The sequence below is a fragment of the Anopheles maculipalpis genome, unplaced genomic scaffold (assembly GCF_943734695.1).
Source record: "Anopheles maculipalpis unplaced genomic scaffold, idAnoMacuDA_375_x PRTXT_6, whole genome shotgun sequence".
Taxonomy (NCBI): domain Eukaryota; kingdom Metazoa; phylum Arthropoda; class Insecta; order Diptera; family Culicidae; genus Anopheles; species Anopheles maculipalpis.
The window spans coordinates 127294-145683 of record NW_026060570.1 but is presented as its reverse complement, the minus strand read 5'-3'; positions in this window follow the sequence as shown (position 1 = coordinate 145683).

The following is an 18390-nucleotide window of genomic DNA, read 5'->3' as shown; positions in this document are numbered from 1 at the left end:
AAATCTTCTGTCGGTCGTACCGGTACCCATGTCTTATAACTTGTACCAAGTTGCGAAGGGTACATTTTGACAAAAATCCAAAAAAATCATTAAAAAGTCGCTATTGCTTATTGCATTCAGCATCGTTAGACGACTCTAATATGCCTGGGATGACCACTGTCTGTGATTATTTTAGATTTTATGCCAAAATGTTGATTTTGTCTCTTACGTCTCTAAATTAGACGACCTTGAATTTTCTTCTCTTACACCGCAATACAACCTTGAGGGTCGAGTGACTTTTGCTATTTACCGTCTGAGTTCACTTTTCATGCTTAAAAATGCATCCTGACACAGTTTTACTCAAAGTTAGAGTCAAAAAAATTTTTGTCCAAAAATCTTCCGTCGGTCATACCGGTACCCATGTCTTATAACTTGTACCAAGTTGTGAAGGGTACATTTTGACAAAAATCCAAAAAAATCATTAAAAAGTCGCTATTGCTTATTGCATTCAGCATCGTTAGACGACTCTAATATGCCTTGGATAACCACTTTCTGATGATTTTTTTAGATTTTATGCCAAAATGTTGATTTTGTGTCTTACGTCTCTAAATTAGACGACCTTGGATTTTCTTCTCTTACACCGCAATACAACTTTGAGGGTCGGGTGACTTTTGCTATTTACCGTCGGAGTTCACTTTTCATGCTTAAATATGCATCCTGACACAGTTTTACTCAAAGTTAGAGTAAAAACAAATTATTGTCAAAAAATCTTCTGTCGGTCGTACCGGTACCCATGTCTTATGACTTGTACCAAGTTGTGAAGGGTACATTTTGACAAAAATCCAAAAAAATCATTAAAAAGTCGCTATTGCTTATTGCATTCAGCATCGTTAGACGACTCGAATATGCCTGGGATGACCACTGTCTGATGATTATTTTAGATTTTATGCCAAAATGTTGATTTTGTGTCTTACGTCTCTAAATTAGACAACCTTGGATTTTCTTCTCTTAAACCGCAATACAACTTTGAGGGTCGGGTGACTTTTGCTATTTACCGTCGGAGTTCACTTTTCATGCTTAAAAATGCATCCTGACACAGTTTTTCTCAAAGTTAGAGTAAAAAAAATTTTGTCAAAAAATCTTCTGTCGTTCGTACCGGTACCCATGTCTTATAACTTGTACCAAGTTGTGAAGGGTACATTTAGACAAAAATCCAAAAAAATCATTAAAAAGTCGCTATTGCTTATTGCATTCAGCATCGTTAGACGACTCTAATATGCCTGGGATGACCACTGTCTGATGATTATTTTAGATTTTATGCCAAAATGTTGATTTTGTGTCTTACGTCTCTAAATTAGACGACCTTGGATTTTCTTCTCTTAAACCGCAATACAACTTTGAGGGTCGGGTGACTTTTGCTATTTACCGTCGGAGTTCACTTTTCATGCTTAAAAATGCATCCTGACACAGTTTTTCTCAAAGTTAGAGTAAAAAAAATTTTGTCAAAAAATCTTCTGTCGGTCGTACCGGTACCCATGTCTTATAACTTGTACCAAGTTGTGAAGGGTAAATTTTGACAAAAATCCAAAAAAATCATTAAAAAGTCGCTATTGCTTATTGCATTCAGCATCATTAGACGACTCTAATATGCCTTGGATGACCACTGTCTGGTGATTATTTTAGCTTTTATGCCAAAATTTTGATTTCGTGTCTTACGTCCCTACATTAGACGACCTTGGATTTTCGTCTCCTGCACCGCCATGCAACTTTGATGGTCGGGTAACTTTCGCTATTTACTGTCGGAGATCACTTTTCGTGATTAATAATGCATCCTGACACCGTTTTACTCAAAGTTAGAGTAAAAAAATTTTTTTTCCAAAAATCTTCCGTCGGTCATACCGGTACCCATGTCTCATAACTTGTACCAAGTTGTGAAGGGTAAATTTTGACAAAAATCCAAAAAAATCATTAAAAAGTCGCTATTGCTTATTGCATTCAGCATCATTAGACGACTCTAATATGCCTTGGATGACCACTGTCTGGTGATTATTTTAGCTTTTATGCCAAAATTTTGATTTCGTGTCTTACGTCCCTACATTAGACGACCTTGGATTTTCGTCTCCGGCACCGCCATGCAACTTTGATGGTCGGGTAACTTTCGCTATTTACTGTCGGAGATCACGTTTTCGTGATTAATAATGCATCCTGACACCGTTTTACTCAAAGTTAGAGTAAAAAAATTTTTTGTCCAAAAATCTTCCGTCGGTCATACCGGTACCCATGTCTCATAACTTGTACCAAGTTGTGAAGGGTAAATTTTGACAAAAATCCAAAAAAATCATTAAAAAGTCGCTATTGCTTATTGCATTCAGCATCATTAGACGACTCTAATATGCCTTGGATGACCACTGTCTGGTGATTATTTTAGCTTTTATGCCAAAATTTTGATTTCGTGTCTTACGTCCCTACATTAGACGACCTTGGATTTTCGTCTCCGGCACCGCCATGCAACTTTGATGGTCGGGTAACTTTCGCTATTTACTGTCGGAGATCACTTTTCGTGATTAATAATGCATCCTGACACCGTTTTACTCAAAGTTAGAGTAAAAAAATTTTTTGTCCAAAAATCTTCCGTCGGTCGTACCGGTGGCCATGTCTCATAACTTGTACCAAGTTGTGAAGGGTAAATTTTGACAAAAATCCAAAAAAATCATTAAAAAGTCGCTATTGCTTATTGCATTCAGCATCATTAGACGACTCTAATATGCCTTGGATGACCACTGTCTGGTGATTATTTTAGCTTTTATGCCAAAATTTTGATTTCGTGTCTTACGTCCCTACATTAGACGACCTTGGATTTTCGTCTCCGGCACCGCCATGCAACTTTGATGGGCGGGTAACTTTCGCTATTTACTGTCGGAGATCACTTTTCGTGATTAATAATGCATCCTGACACCGTTTTACTCAAAGTTAGAGTAAAAAAATTTTTTATCCAAAAATCTTCCGTCGGTCATACCGGTACCCATGTCTCATAACTTGTACCAAGTTGTGAAGGGTAAATTTTGACAAAAATCCAAAAAAATCATTAAAAAGTCGCTATTGCTTATTGCATTCAGCATCATTAGACGACTCTAATATGCCTTGGATGACCACTGTCTGGTGATTATTTTAGCTTTTATGCCAAAATTTTGATTTCGTGTCTTACGTCCCTACATTAGACGACCTTGGATTTTCGTCTCCGGCACCGCCATGCAACTTTGATGGTCGGGTAACTTTCGCTATTTACTGTCGGAGATCACTTTTCGTGATTAATAATGCACCCTGACACCGTTTTACTCAAAGTTAGAGTAAAAAAAATTTTTGTCCAAAAATCTTCCGTCGGTCATACCGGTACCCATGTCTCATAACTTGTACCAAGTTGTGAAGGGTAAATTTTGACAAAAATCCAAAAAAATCATTAAAAAGTCGCTATTGCTTATTGCATTCAGCATCATTAGACGACTCTAATATGCCTTGGATGACCACTGTCTGGTGATTATTTTAGCTTTTATGCCAAAATTTTGATTTCGTGTCTTACGTCCCTACATTAGACGACCTTGGATTTTCGTCTCCGGCACCGCCATGCAACTTTGATGGTCGGGTAACTTTCGCTATTCACTGTCGGAGATCACTTTTCGTGATTAATAATGCATCCTGACACCGTTTTACTCAAAGTTAGAGTAAAAAAATTTTTTGTCCAAAAATCTTCCGTCGGTCATACCGGTACCCATGTCTCATAACTTGTACCAAGTTGTGAAGGGTAAATTTTGACAAAAATCCAAAAAAATCATTAAAAAGTCGCTATTGCTTATTGCATTCAGCATCATTAGACGACTCTAATATGCCTTGGATGACCACTGTCTGGTGATTATTTTAGCTTTTATGCCAAAATTTTGATTTCGTGTCTTACGTCCCTACATTAGACGACCTTGGATTTTCGTCTCCGGCACCGCCATGCAACTTTGATGGTCGGGTAACTTTCGCTATTTACTGTCGGAGATCACTTTTCGTGATTAATAATGCATCCTGACACCGTTTTACTCAAAGTTAGAGTAAAAAAATTTTTTGTCCAAAAATCTTCCGTCGGTCATACCGGTACCCATGTCTCATAACTTGTACCAAGTTGTGAAGGGTAAATTTTGACAAAAATCCAAAAAAATCATTAAAAAGTCGCTATTGCTTATTGCATTCAGCATCATTAGACGACTCTAATATGCCTTGGATGACCACTGTCTGGTGATTATTTTAGCTTTTATGCCAAAATTTTGATTTCGTGTCTTACGTCCCTACATTAGACGACCTTGGATTTTCGTCTCCTGCACCGCCATGCAACTTTGATGGTCGGGTAACTTTCGCTATTTACTGTCGGAGATCACTTTTCGTGATTAATAATGCATCCTGACACCGTTTTACTCAAAGTTAGAGTAAAAAAATTTTTTGTCCAAAAATCTTCCGTCGGTCATACCGGTACCCATGTCTCATAACTTGTACCAAGTTGTGAAGGGTAAATTTTGACAAAAATCCAAAAAAATCATTAAAAAGTCGCTATTGCTTATTGCATTCAGCATCATTAGACGACTCTAATATGCCTTGGATGACCACTGTCTGGTGATTATTTTAGCTTTTATGCCAAAATTTTGATTTCGTGTCTTACGTCCCTACATTAGACGACCTTGGATTTTCGTCTCCTGCACCGCCATGCAACTTTGATGGTCGGGTAACTTTCGCTATTTACTGTCGGAGATCACTTTTCGTGATTAATAATGCATCCTGACACCGTTTTACTCAAAGTTAGAGTAAAAAAATTTTTTTTCCAAAAATCTTCCGTCGGTCATACCGGTACCCATGTCTCATAACTTGTACCAAGTTGTGAAGGGTAAATTTTGACAAAAATCCAAAAAAAATCATTAAAAAGTCGCTATTGCTTATTGCATTCAGCATCATTAGACGACTCTAATATGCCTTGGATGACCACTGTCTGGTGATTATTTTAGCTTTTATGCCAAAATTTTGATTTCGTGTCTTACGTCCCTACATTAGACGACCTTGGATTTTCGTCTCCGGCACCACCATGCAACTTTGATGGTCGGGTAACTTTCGCTATTTACTGTCGGAGATCACTTTTCGTGATTAATAATGCATCCTGACACCGTTTTACTCAAAGTTAGAGTAAAAAAATTTTTTGTCCAAAAATCTTCCGTCGGTCATACCGGTACCCATGTCTCATAACTTGTACCAAGTTGTGAAGGGTAAATTTTGACAAAAATCCAAAAAAATCATTAAAAAGTCGCTATTGCTTATTGCATTCAGCATCATTAGACGACTCTAATATGCCTTGGATGACCACTGTCTGGTGATTATTTTAGCTTTTATGCCAAAATTTTGATTTCGTGTCTTACGTCCCTACATTAGACGACCTTGGATTTTCGTCTCCGGCACCGCCATGCAACTTTGATGGTCGGGTAACTTTCGCTATTTACTGTCGGAGATCACTTTTCGTGATTAATAATGCATCCTGACACCGTTTTACTCAAAGTTAGAGTAAAAAAATTTTTTGTCCAAAAATCTTCCGTCGGTCATACCGGTACCCATGTCTCATAACTTGTACCAAGTTGTGAAGGGTAAATTTTGACAAAAATCCAAAAAAATCATTAAAAAGTCGCTATTGCTTATTGCATTCAGCATCATTAGACGACTCTAATATGCCTTGGATGACCACTGTCTGGTGATTATTTTAGCTTTTATGCCAAAATTTTGATTTCGTGTCTTACGTCCCTACATTAGACGACCTTGGATTTTCGTCTCCGGCACCGCCATGCAACTTTGATGGTCGGGTAACTTTCGCTATTTACTGTCGGAGATCACTTTTCGTGATTAATAATGCATCCTGACACCGTTTTACTCAAAGTTAGAGTAAAAAAATTTTTTGTCCAAAAATCTTCCGTCGGTCATACCGGTACCCATGTCTCATAACTTGTACCAAGTTGTGAAGGGTAAATTTTGACAAAAATCCAAAAAAATCTTTAAAAAGTCGCTATTGCTTATTGCATTCAGCATCATTAGACGACTCTAATATGCCTTGGATGACCACTGTCTGGTGATTATTTTAGCTTTTATGCCAAAATTTTGATTTCGTGTCTTACGTCCCTACATTAGACGACCTTGGATTTTCGTCTCCGGCACCGCCATGCAACTTTGATGGTCGGGTAACTTTCGCTATTTACTGTCGGGGATCACTTTTCGTGATTAATAATGCATCCTGACACCGTTTTACTCAAAGTTAGAGTAAAAAAATTTTTTGTCCAAAAATCTTCCGTCGGTCACACCGGTACCCATGTCTCATAACTTGTACCAAGTTGTGAAGGGTAAATTTTGACAAAAATCCAAAAAAATCATTAAAAAGTCGCTATTGCTTATTGCATTCAGCATCATTAGACGACTCTAATATGCCTTGGATGACCACTGTCTGGTGATTATTTTAGCTTTTATGCCAAAATTTTGATTTCGTGTCTTACGTCCCTACATTAGACGACCTTGGATTTTCGTCTCCTGCACCGCCATGCAACTTTGATGGTCGGGTAACTTTCGCTATTTACTGTCGGAGATCACTTTTCGTGATTAATAATGCATCCTGACACCGTTTTACTCAAAGTTAGAGTAAAAAAATTTTTTGTCCAAAAATCTTCCGTCGGTCATACCGGTACCCATGTCTCATAACTTGTACCAAGTTGTGAACGGTACATTTTGACAAAAATCCAAAAAAATCATTAAAAAGTCGCTATTGCTTATTGCATTCAGCATCATTAGACGACTCTAATATGCCTTGGATGACCACTGTCTGGTGATTATTTTAGCTTTTATGCCAAAATTTTGATTTCGTGTCTTACGTCCCTACATTAGACGACCTTGGATTTTCGTCTCCTGCACCGCCATGCAACTTTGATGGTCGGGTAACTTTCGCTATTTACTGTCGGAGATCACTTTTCGTGATTAATAATGCATCCTGACACCGTTTTACTCAAAGTTAGAGTAAAAAAATTTTTTGTCCAAAAATCTTCCGTCGGTCATACCGGTACCCATGTCTCATAACTTGTACCAAGTTGTGAAGGGTAAATTTTGACAAAAATCCAAAAAAATCATTAAAAAGTCGCTATTGCTTATTGCATTCAGCATCATTAGACGACTCTAATATGCCTTGGATGACCACTGTCTGGTGATTATTTTAGCTTTTATGCCAAAATTTTGATTTCGTGTCTTACGTCCCTACATTAGACGACGTTGGATTTTCGTCTCCGGCACCGCCATGCAACTTTGATGGTCGGGTAACTTTCGCTATTTACTGTCGGAGATCACTTTTCGTGATTAATAATGCATCCTGACACCGTTTTACTCAAAGTTAGAGTAAACAATTTTTTTGTCCAAAAATCTTCCGCCGGTCATACCGGTACCCATGTCTCATAACTTGTACCAAGTTGTGAAGGGTAAATTTTGACAAAAATCCAAAAAAATCTTTAAAAAGTCGCTATTGCTTATTGCATTCAGCATCATTAGACGACTCTAATATGCCTTGGATGACCACTGTCTGGTGATTATTTTAGCTTTTATGCCAAAATTTTGATTTCGTGTCTTACGTCCCTACATTAGACGACCTTGGATTTTCGTCTCCGGCACCGCCATGCAACTTTGATGGTCGGGTAACTTTCGCTATTTACTGTCGGCGATCACTTTTCGTGATTAATAATGCATCCTGACACCGTTTTACTCAAAGTTAGAGTAAAAAAAATTTTTGTCCAAAAATCTTCCGTCGGTCATACCGGTACCCATGTCTCATAACTTGTACCAAGTTGTGAAGGGTAAATTTTGACAAAAATCCAAAAAAATCTTTAAAAAGTCGCTATTGCTTATTGCATTCAGCATCATTAGACGACTCTAATATGCCTTGGATGACCACTGTCTGGTGATTATTTTAGCTTTTATGCCAAAATTTTGATTTCGTGTCTTACGTCCCTACATTAGACGACCTTGGATTTTTGTCTCCGGCACCGCCATGCAACTTTGATGGTCGGGTAACTTTCGCTATTTACTGTCGGAGATCACTTTTCGTGATTAATAATGCATCCTGACACCGTTTTACTCAAAGTTAGAGTAAAAAAATTTTTTGTCCAAAAATCTTCCGTCGGTCATACCGGTACCCATGTCTCATAACTTGTACCAAGTTGTGAAGGGTAAATTTTGACAAAAATCCAAAAAAATCATTAAAAAGTCGCTATTGCTTATTGCATTCAGCATCATTAGACGACTCTAATATGCCTTGGATGACCACTGTCTGGTGATTATTTTAGCTTTTATGCCAAAATTTTGATTTCGTGTCTTACGTCCCTACATTAGACGACCTTGGATTTTCGTCTCCTGCACCGCCATGCAACTTTGATGGTCGGGTAACTTTCGCTATTTACTGTCGGAGATCACTTTTCGTGATTAATAATGCATCCTGACACCGTTTTACTCAAAGTTAGAGTAAAAAAATTTTTTGTCCAAAAATCTTCCGTCGGTCATACCGGTACCCATGTCTCATAACTTGTACCAAGTTGTGAACGGTAAATTTTGACAAAAATCCAAAAAAATCATTAAAAAGTCGCTATTGCTTATTGCATTCAGCATCATTAGACGACTCTAATATGCCTTGGATGACCACTGTCTGGTGATTATTTTAGCTTTTATGCCAAAATTTTGATTTCGTGTCTTACGTCCCTACATTAGACGACCTTGGATTTTCGTCTCCTGCACCGCCATGCAACTTTGATGGTCGGGTAACTTTCGCTATTTACTGTCGGAGATCACTTTTCGTGATTAATAATGCATCCTGACACCGTTTTACTCAAAGTTAGAGTAAAAAAATTTTTTGTCCAAAAATCTTCCGTCGGTCATACCGGTACCCATGTCTCATAACTTGTACCAAGTTGTGAAGGGTAAATTTTGACAAAAATCCAAAAAAATCATTAAAAAGTCGCTATTGCTTATTGCATTCAGCATCATTAGACGACTCTAATATGCCTTGGATGACCACTGTCTGGTGATTATTTTAGCTTTTATGCCAAAATTTTGATTTCGTGTCTTACGTCCCTACATTAGACGACCTTGGATTTTCGTCTCCTGCACCGCCATGCAACTTTGATGGTCGGGTAACTTTCGCTATTTACTGTCGGAGATCACTTTTCGTGATTAATAATGCATCCTGACACCGTTTTACTCAAAGTTAGAGTAAAAAAATTTTTTGTCCAAAAATCTTCCGTCGGTCATACCGGTACCCATGTCTCATAACTTGTACCAAGTTGTGAAGGGTAAATTTTGACAAAAATCCAAAAAAATCATTAAAAAGTCGCTATTGCTTATTGCATTCAGCATCATTAGACGACTCTAATATGCCTTGGATGACCACTGTCTGGTGATTATTTTAGCTTTTATGCCAAAATTTTGATTTCGTGTCTTACGTCCCTACATTAGACGACCTTGGATTTTCGTCTCCTGCACCGCCATGCAACTTTGATGGTCGGGTAACTTTCGCTATTTACTGTCGGAGATCACTTTTCGTGATTAATAATGCATCCTGACACCGTTTTACTCAAAGTTAGAGTAAAAAAATTTTTTGTCCAAAAATCTTCCGTCGGTCATACCGGTACCCATGTCTCATAACTTGTACCAAGTTGTGAAGGGTAAATTTTGACAAAAATCCAAAAAAATCATTAAAAAGTCGCTATTGCTTATTGCATTCAGCATCATTAGACGACTCTAATATGCCTTGGATGACCACTGTCTGGTGATTATTTTAGCTTTTATGCCAAAATTTTGATTTCGTGTCTTACGTCCCTACATTAGACGACCTTGGATTTTCGTCTCCTGCACCGCCATGCAACTTTGATGGTCGGGTAACTTTCGCTATTTACTGTCGGAGATCACTTTTCGTGATTAATAATGCATCCTGACACCGTTTTACTCAAAGTTAGAGTAAAAAAATTTTTTGTCCAAAAATCTTCCGTCGGTCATACCGGTACCCATGTCTCATAACTTGTACCAAGTTGTGAAGGGTAAATTTTGACAAAAATCCAAAAAAATCATTAAAAAGTCGCTATTGCTTATTGCATTCAGCATCATTAGACGACTCTAATATGCCTTGGATGACCACTGTCTGGTGATTATTTTAGCTTTTATGCCAAAATTTTGATTTCGTGTCTTACGTCCCTACATTAGACGACCTTGGATTTTCGTCTCCTGCACCGCCATGCAACTTTGATGGTCGGGTAACTTTCGCTATTTACTGTCGGAGATCACTTTTCGTGATTAATAATGCATCCTGACACCGTTTTACTCAAAGTTAGAGTAAAAAAATTTTTTGTCCAAAAATCTTCCGTCGGTCATACCGGTACCCATGTCTCATAACTTGTACCAAGTTGTAAAGGGTAAATTTTGACAAAAATCCAAAAAAATCATTAAAAAGTCGCTATTGCTTATTGCATTCAGCATCATTAGACGACTCTAATATGCCTTGGATGACCACTGTCTGGTGATTATTTTAGCTTTTATGCCAAAATTTTGATTTCGTGTCTTACGTCCCTACATTAGACGACCTTGGATTTTCGTCTCCTGCACCGCCATGCAACTTTGATGGTCGGGTAACTTTCGCTATTTACTGTCGGAGATCACTTTTCGTGATTAATAATGCATCCTGACACCGTTTTACTCAAAGTTAGAGTAAAAAAATTTTTTGTCCAAAAATCTTCCGTCGGTCATACCGGTACCCATGTCTCATAACTTGTACCAAGTTGTGAAGGGTAAATTTTGACAAAAATCCAAAAAAATCATTAAAAAGTCGCTATTGCTTATTGCATTCAGCATCATTAGACGACTCTAATATGCCTTGGATGACCACTGTCTGGTGATTATTTTAGCTTTTATGCCAAAATTTTGATTTCGTGTCTTACGTCCCTACATTAGACGACCTTGGATTTTCGTCTCCTGCACCGCCATGCAACTTTGATGGTCGGGTAACTTTCGCTATTTACTGTCGGAGATCACTTTTCGTGATTAATAATGCATCCTGACACCGTTTTACTCAAAGTTAGAGTAAAAAAATTTTTTGTCCAAAAATCTTCCGTCGGTCATACCGGTACCCATGTTTCATAACTTGTACCAAGTTGTGAAGGGTAAATTTTGACAAAAATCCAAAAAAATCATTAAAAAGTCGCTATTGCTTATTGCATTCAGCATCATTAGACGACTCTAATATGCCTTGGATGACCACTGTCTGGTGATTATTTTAGCTTTTATGCCAAAATTTTGATTTCGTGTCTTACGTCCCTACATTAGACGACCTTGGATTTTCGTCTCCTGCACCGCCATGCAACTTTGATGGTCGGGTAACTTTCGCTATTTAGTGTCGGAGATCACTTTTCGTGATTAATAATGCATCCTGACACCGTTTTACTCAAAGTTAGAGTAAAAAAATTTTTTGTCCAAAAATCTTCCGTCGGTCATACCGGTACCCATGTCTCATAACTTGTACCAAGTTGTGAAGGGTAAATTTTGACCAAAATCCAAAAAAATCATTAAAAAGCCGCTATTGCTTATTGCATTCAGCATCATTAGACGACTCTAATATGCCTTGGATGACCACTGTCTGGTGATTATTTTAGCTTTTATGCCAAAATTTTGATTTCGTGTCTTACGTCCCTACATTAGACGACCTTGGATTTTCGTCTCCGGCACCGCCATGCAACTTTGATGGTCGGGTAACTTTCGCTATTTACTGTCGGAGATCACTTTTCGTGATTAATAATGCATCCTGACACCGTTTTACTCAAAGTTAGAGTAAAAAAATTTTTTGTCCAAAAATCTTCCGTCGGTCATACCGGTACCCATGTCTCATAACTTGTACCAAGTTGTAAAGGGTAAATTTTGACAAAAATCCAAAAAAATCATTATAAAGTCGCTATTGCTTATTGCATTCAGCATCATTAGACGACTCTAATATGCCTTGGATGACCACTGTCTGGTGATTATTTTAGCTTTTATGCCAAAATTTTGATTTCGTGTCTTACGTCCCTACATTAGACGACCTTGGATTTTCGTCTCCGGCACCGCCATGCAACTTTGATGGTCGGGTAACTTTCGCTATTTACTGTCGGCGATCATTTTTCGTGATTAATAATGCATCCTGACACCGTTTTACTCAAAGTTAGAGTAAAAAATTTTTTTGTCCAAAAATCTTCCGTCGGTCATACCGGTACCCATGTCTCATAACTTGTACCAAGTTGTGAAGGGTAAATTTTGACAAAAATCCAAAAAAATCATTAAAAAGTCGCTATTGCTTATTGCATTCAGCATCATTAGACGACTCTAATATGCCTTGGATGACCACTGTCTGGTGATTATTTTAGCTTTTATGCCAAAATTTTGATTTCGTGTCTTACGTCCCTACATTAGACGACCTTGGATTTTCGTCTCCGGCACCGCCATGCAACTTTGATGGTCGGGTAACTTTCGCTATTTACTGTCGGAGATCACTTTTCGTGATAAATAATGCATCCTGACACCGTTTTACTCAAAGTTAGAGTAAAAAAATTTTTTGTCCAAAAATCTTCCGTCGGTCATACCGGTACCCATGTCTCATAACTTGTACCAAGTTGTGAAGGGTAAATTTTGACAAAAATCCAAAAAAATCATTAAAAAGTCGCTATTGCTGATTGCATTCAGCAACATTAGACGACTCTAATATGCCTTGGATGACCACTGTCTGGTGATTATTTTAGCTTTTATGCCAAAATTTTGATTTCGTGTCTTACGTCCCTACATTAGACGACCTTGGATATTCGTCTCCTGCACCGCCATGCAACTTTGATGGTCGGGTAACTTTCGCTATTTACTGTCGGAGATCACTTTTCGTGATAAATAATGCATCCTGACACCGTTTTACTCAAAGTTAGAGTAAAAAAATTTTTTGTCCAAAAATCTTCCGTCGGTCATACCGGTACCCATGTCTCATAACTTGTACCAAGTTGTGAAGGGTAAATTTTGACAAAAATCCAAAAAAATCATTAAAAAGTCGCTATTGCTTATTGCATTCAGCATCATTAGACGACTCTAATATGCCTTGGATGACCACTGTCTGGTGATTATTTTAGCTTTTATGCCAAAATTTTGATTTCGTGTCTTACGTCCCTACATTAGACGACCTTGGATTTTCGTCTCCGGCACCGCCATGCAACTTTGATGGTCGGGTAACTTTCGCTATTCGCTGTCGGAGATCACTTTTCGTGATTAATAATGCATCCTGACACCGTTTTACTCAAAGTTAGAGTAAAAAAATTTTTTGTCCAAAAATCTTCCGTCGGTCATACCGGTACCCATGTCTCATAACTTGTACCAAGTTGTGAAGGGTAAATTTTGACAAAAATCCAAAAAAATCATTAAAAAGTCGCTATTGCTTATTGCATTCAGCATCATTAGACGACTCTAATATGCCTTGGATGACCACTGTCTGGTGATTATTTTAGCTTTTATGCCAAAATTTTGATTTCGTGTCTTACGTCCCTACATTAGACGACCTTGGATTTTCGTCTCCGGCACCGCCATGCAACTTTGATGGTCGGGTAACTTTCGCTATTTACTGTCGGAGATCACTTTTCGTGATTAATAATGCATCCTGACACAGTTTTACTCAAACTTAGAGTAAAAAAAATGTTTGTCAAAAAATCTTCTGTCGGTCGTACCGGTACCCATGTCTTATAACTTGTACCAAATTGTGAAGGGTACATTTTGACAAAAATCCAAAAAAATCATTAAAAAGTCGCTATTGCTTATTGAATTCAGCATCGTTAGACGACTCTAATATGCCTTGGATGACCACTGTCTGGTGATTATTTTAGCTTTTATGCCAAAATTTTGATTTCGTGTCTTACGTCCCTACATTAGACGACCTTGGATTTTCGTCTCCGGCACCGCCATGCAACTTTGATGGTCGGGTAACTTTCGCTATTTACTGTCGGAGATCACTTTTCGTGATTAATAATGCATCCTGACACCGTTTTACTCAAAGTTAGAGTAAAAAAATTTTTTGTCCAAAAATCTTCCGTCGGTCATACCGGTACCCATGTCTCATAACTTGTACCAAGTTGTGAAGGGTAAATTTTGATAAAAATCCAAAAAAATCATTAAAAAGTCGCTATTGCTTATTGCATTCAGCATCATTAGACGACTCTAATATGCCTTGGATGACCACTGTCTGGTGATTATTTTAGCTTTTATGCCAAAATTTTGATTTCGTGTCTTACGTCCCTACATTAGACGACCTTGGATTTTCGTCTCCTGCACCGCCATGCAACTTTGATGGTCGGGTAACTTTCGCTATTTACTGTCGGAGATCACTTTTCGTGATTAATAATGCATCCTGACACCGTTTTACTCAAAGTTAGAGTAAAAAAATTTTTTGTCCAAAAATCTTCCGTCGGTCATACCGGTACCCATGTCTCATAACTTGTACCAAGTTGTGAAGGGTAAATTTTGACAAAAATCCAAAAAAATCATTAAAAAGTCGCTATTGCTTATTGCATTCAGCATCATTAGACGACTCTAATATGCCTTGGATGACCACTGTCTGGTGATTATTTTAGCTTTTATGCCAAAATTTTGATTTCGTGTCTTACGTCCCTACATTAGACGACCTTGGATTTTCGTCTCCGGCACCGCCATGCAACTTTGATGGTCGGGTAACTTTCGCTATTTATTGTCGGAGATCACTTTTCGTGATTAATAATGCATCCTGACACCGTTTTACTCAAAGTTAGAGTAAAAAAATTTTTTGTCCAAAAATCTTCCGTCGGTCATACCGGTACCCATGTCTCATAACTTGTACCAAGTTGTGAAGGGTAAATTTTGACAAAAATCCAAAAAAATCATTAAAAAGTCGCTATTGCTTATTGCATTCAGCATCATTAGACGACTCTAATATGCCTTGGATGACCACTGTCTGGTGATTATTTTAGCTTTTATGCCAAAATTTTGATTTCGTGTCTTACGTCCCTACATTAGACGACCTTGGATTTTCGTCTCCTGCACCGCCATGCAACTTTGATGGTCGGGTAACTTTCGCTATTTACTGTCGGAGATCACTTTTCGTGATTAATAATGCATCCTGACACCGTTTTACTCAAAGTTAGAGTAAAAAAATTTTTTGTCCAAAAATCTTCCGTCGGTCATACCGGTACCTATGTCTCATAACTTGTACCAAGTTGTGAAGGGTAAATTTTGATAAAAATCCAAAAAAATCATTAAAAAGTCGCTATTGCTTATTGCATTCAGCATCATTAGACGACTCTAATATGCCTTGGATGACCACTGTCTGGTGATTATTTTAGCTTTTATGCCAAAATTTTGATTTCGTGTCTTACGTCCCTACATTAGACGACCTTGGATTTTCGTCTCCTGCACCGCCATGCAACTTTGATGGTCGGGTAACTTTCGCTATTTACTGTCGGAGATCACTTTTCGTGATTAATAATGCATCCTGACACCGTTTTACTCAAAGTTAGAGTAAAAAAAATTTTTGTCCAAAAATCTTCCGTCGGTCATACCGGTACCCATGTCTCATAACTTGTACCAAGTTGTAAAGGGTAAATTTTGACAAAAATCCAAAAAAATCATTAAAAAGTCGCTATTGCTTATTGCATTCAGCATCATTAGACGACTCTAATATGCCTTGGATGACCACTGTCTGGTGATTATTTTAGCTTTTATGCCAAAATTTTGATTTCGTGTCTTACGTCCCTACATTAGACGACCTTGGATTTTCGTCTCCGGCACCGCCATGCAACTTTGATGGTCGGGTAACTTTCGCTATTTACTGTCGGAGATCACTTTTCGTGATTAATAATGCATCCTGACACCGTTTTACTCAAAGTTAGAGTAAAAAAATTTTTTGTTCAAAAATCTTCCGTCGGTCATACCGGTACCCATGTCTCATAACTTGTACCAAGTTGTGAACGGTAAATTTTGACAAAAATCCAAAAAATCATTAAAAAGTCGCTATTGCTTATTGCATTCAGCATCATTAGACGACTCTAATATGCCTTGGATGACCACTGTCTGGTGATTATTTTAGCTTTTATGCCAAAATTTTGATTTCGTGTCTTACGTCCCTGCATTAGACGACCTTGGATTTTCGTCTCCGGCACCGCCATGCAACTTTGATGGTCGGGTAACTTTCGCTATTTACTGTCGGAGATCACGTTTTCGTGATTAATAATGCATCCTGACACCGTTTTACTCAAAGTTAGAGTAAAAAAATTTTTTGTCCAAAAATCTTCCGTCGGTCATACCGGTACCCATGTCTCATAACTTGTACCAAGTTGTGAAGGGTAAATTTTGACAAAAATCCAAAAAAATCATTAAAAAGTCGCTATTGCTTATTGCATTCAGCATCATTAGACGACTCTAATATGCCTTGGATGACCACTGTCTGGTGGTTATTTTAGCTTTTATGCCAAAATTTTGATTTCGTGTCTTACGTCCCTACATTAGACGACCTTGGATTTTCGTCTCCGGCACCGCCATGCAACTTTGATGGTCGGGTAACTTTCGCTATTTACTGTCGGAGATCACTTTTCGTGATAAATAATGCATCCTGACACCGTTTTACTCAAAGTTAGAGTAAAAAAAATTTTTGTCCAAAAATCTTCCGTCGGTCATACCGGTACCCATGTCTCATAACTTGTACCAAGTTGTGAAGGGTAAATTTTGACAAAAATCCAAAAAAATCATTAAAAAGTCGCTATTGCTTATTGCATTCAGCATCATTAGACGACTCTAATATGCCTTGGATGACCACTGTCTGGTGATTATTTTAGCTTTTATGCCAAAATTTTGATTTCGTGTCTTACGTCCCTACATTAGACGACCTTGGATTTTCGTCTCCGGCACCGCCATGCAACTTTGATGGTCGGGTAACTTTCGCTATTTACTGTCGGAGATCACTTTTCGTGATTAATAATGCATCCTGACACCGTTTTACTCAAAGTTAGAGTAAAAAAATTTTTTGTCCAAAAATCTTCCGTCGGTCATACCGGTACCCATGTCTCATAACTTGTACCAAGTTGTGAAGGGTAAATTTTGACAAAAATCCAAAAAAATCATTAAAAAGTCGCTATTGCTTATTGCATTCAGCATCATTAGACGACTCTAATATGCCTTGGATGACCACTGTCTGGTGATTATTTTAGCTTTTATGCCAAAATTTTGATTTCGTGTCTTACGTCCCTACATTAGACGACCTTGGATTTTCGTCTCCGGCACCGCCATGCAACTTTGATGGTCGGGTAACTTTCGCTATTTACTGTCGGAGATCACTTTTCGTGATAAATAATGCATCCTGACACCGTTTTACTCAAAGTTAGAGTAAAAAAATTTTTTGTCCAAAAATCTTCCGTCGGTCATACCGGTACCCATGTCTCATAACTTGTACCAAGTTGTAAAGGGTAAATTTTGACAAAAATCCAAAAAAATCATTAAAAAGTCGCTATTGCTTATTGCATTCAGCATCATTAGACGACTCTAATATGCCTTGGATGACCACTGTCTGGTGATTATTTTAGCTTTTATGCCAAAATTTTGATTTCGTGTCTTACGTCCCTACATTAGACGACCTTGGATTTTCGTCTCCTGCACCGCCATGCAACTTTGATGGTCGGGTAACTTTCGCTATTTAGTGTCGGAGATCACTTTTCGTGATTAATAATGCATCCTGACACCGTTTTACTCAAAGTTAGAGTAAAAAAATTTTTTGTCCAAAAATCTTCCGTCGGTCATACCGGTACCCATGTCTCATAACTTGTACCAAGTTGTGAAGGGTAAATTTTGACAAAAATCCAAAAAAATCATTAAAAAGTCGCTATTGCTTATTGCATTCAGCATCATTAGACGACTCTAATATGCCTTGGATGACCACTGTCTGGTGATTATTTTAGCTTTTATGCCAAAATTTTGATTTCGTGTCTTACGTCCCTACATTAGACGACCTTGGATTTTCGTCTCCTGCACCGCCATGCAACTTTGATGGTCGGGTAACTTTCGCTATTTACTGTCGGAGATCACTTTTCGTGATTAATAATGCATCCTGACACCGTTTTACTCAAAGTTAGAGTAAAAAAATTTTTTGTCCAAAAATCTTCCGTCGGTCATACCGGTACCCAAGTCTCTAACTTGTACCAAGTTGTGAAGGGTAAATTTTGACAAAAATCCAAAAAAATCATTAAAAAGTCGCTATTGCTTATTGCATTCAGCATCATTAGACGACTCTAATATGCCTTGGATGACCACTGTCTG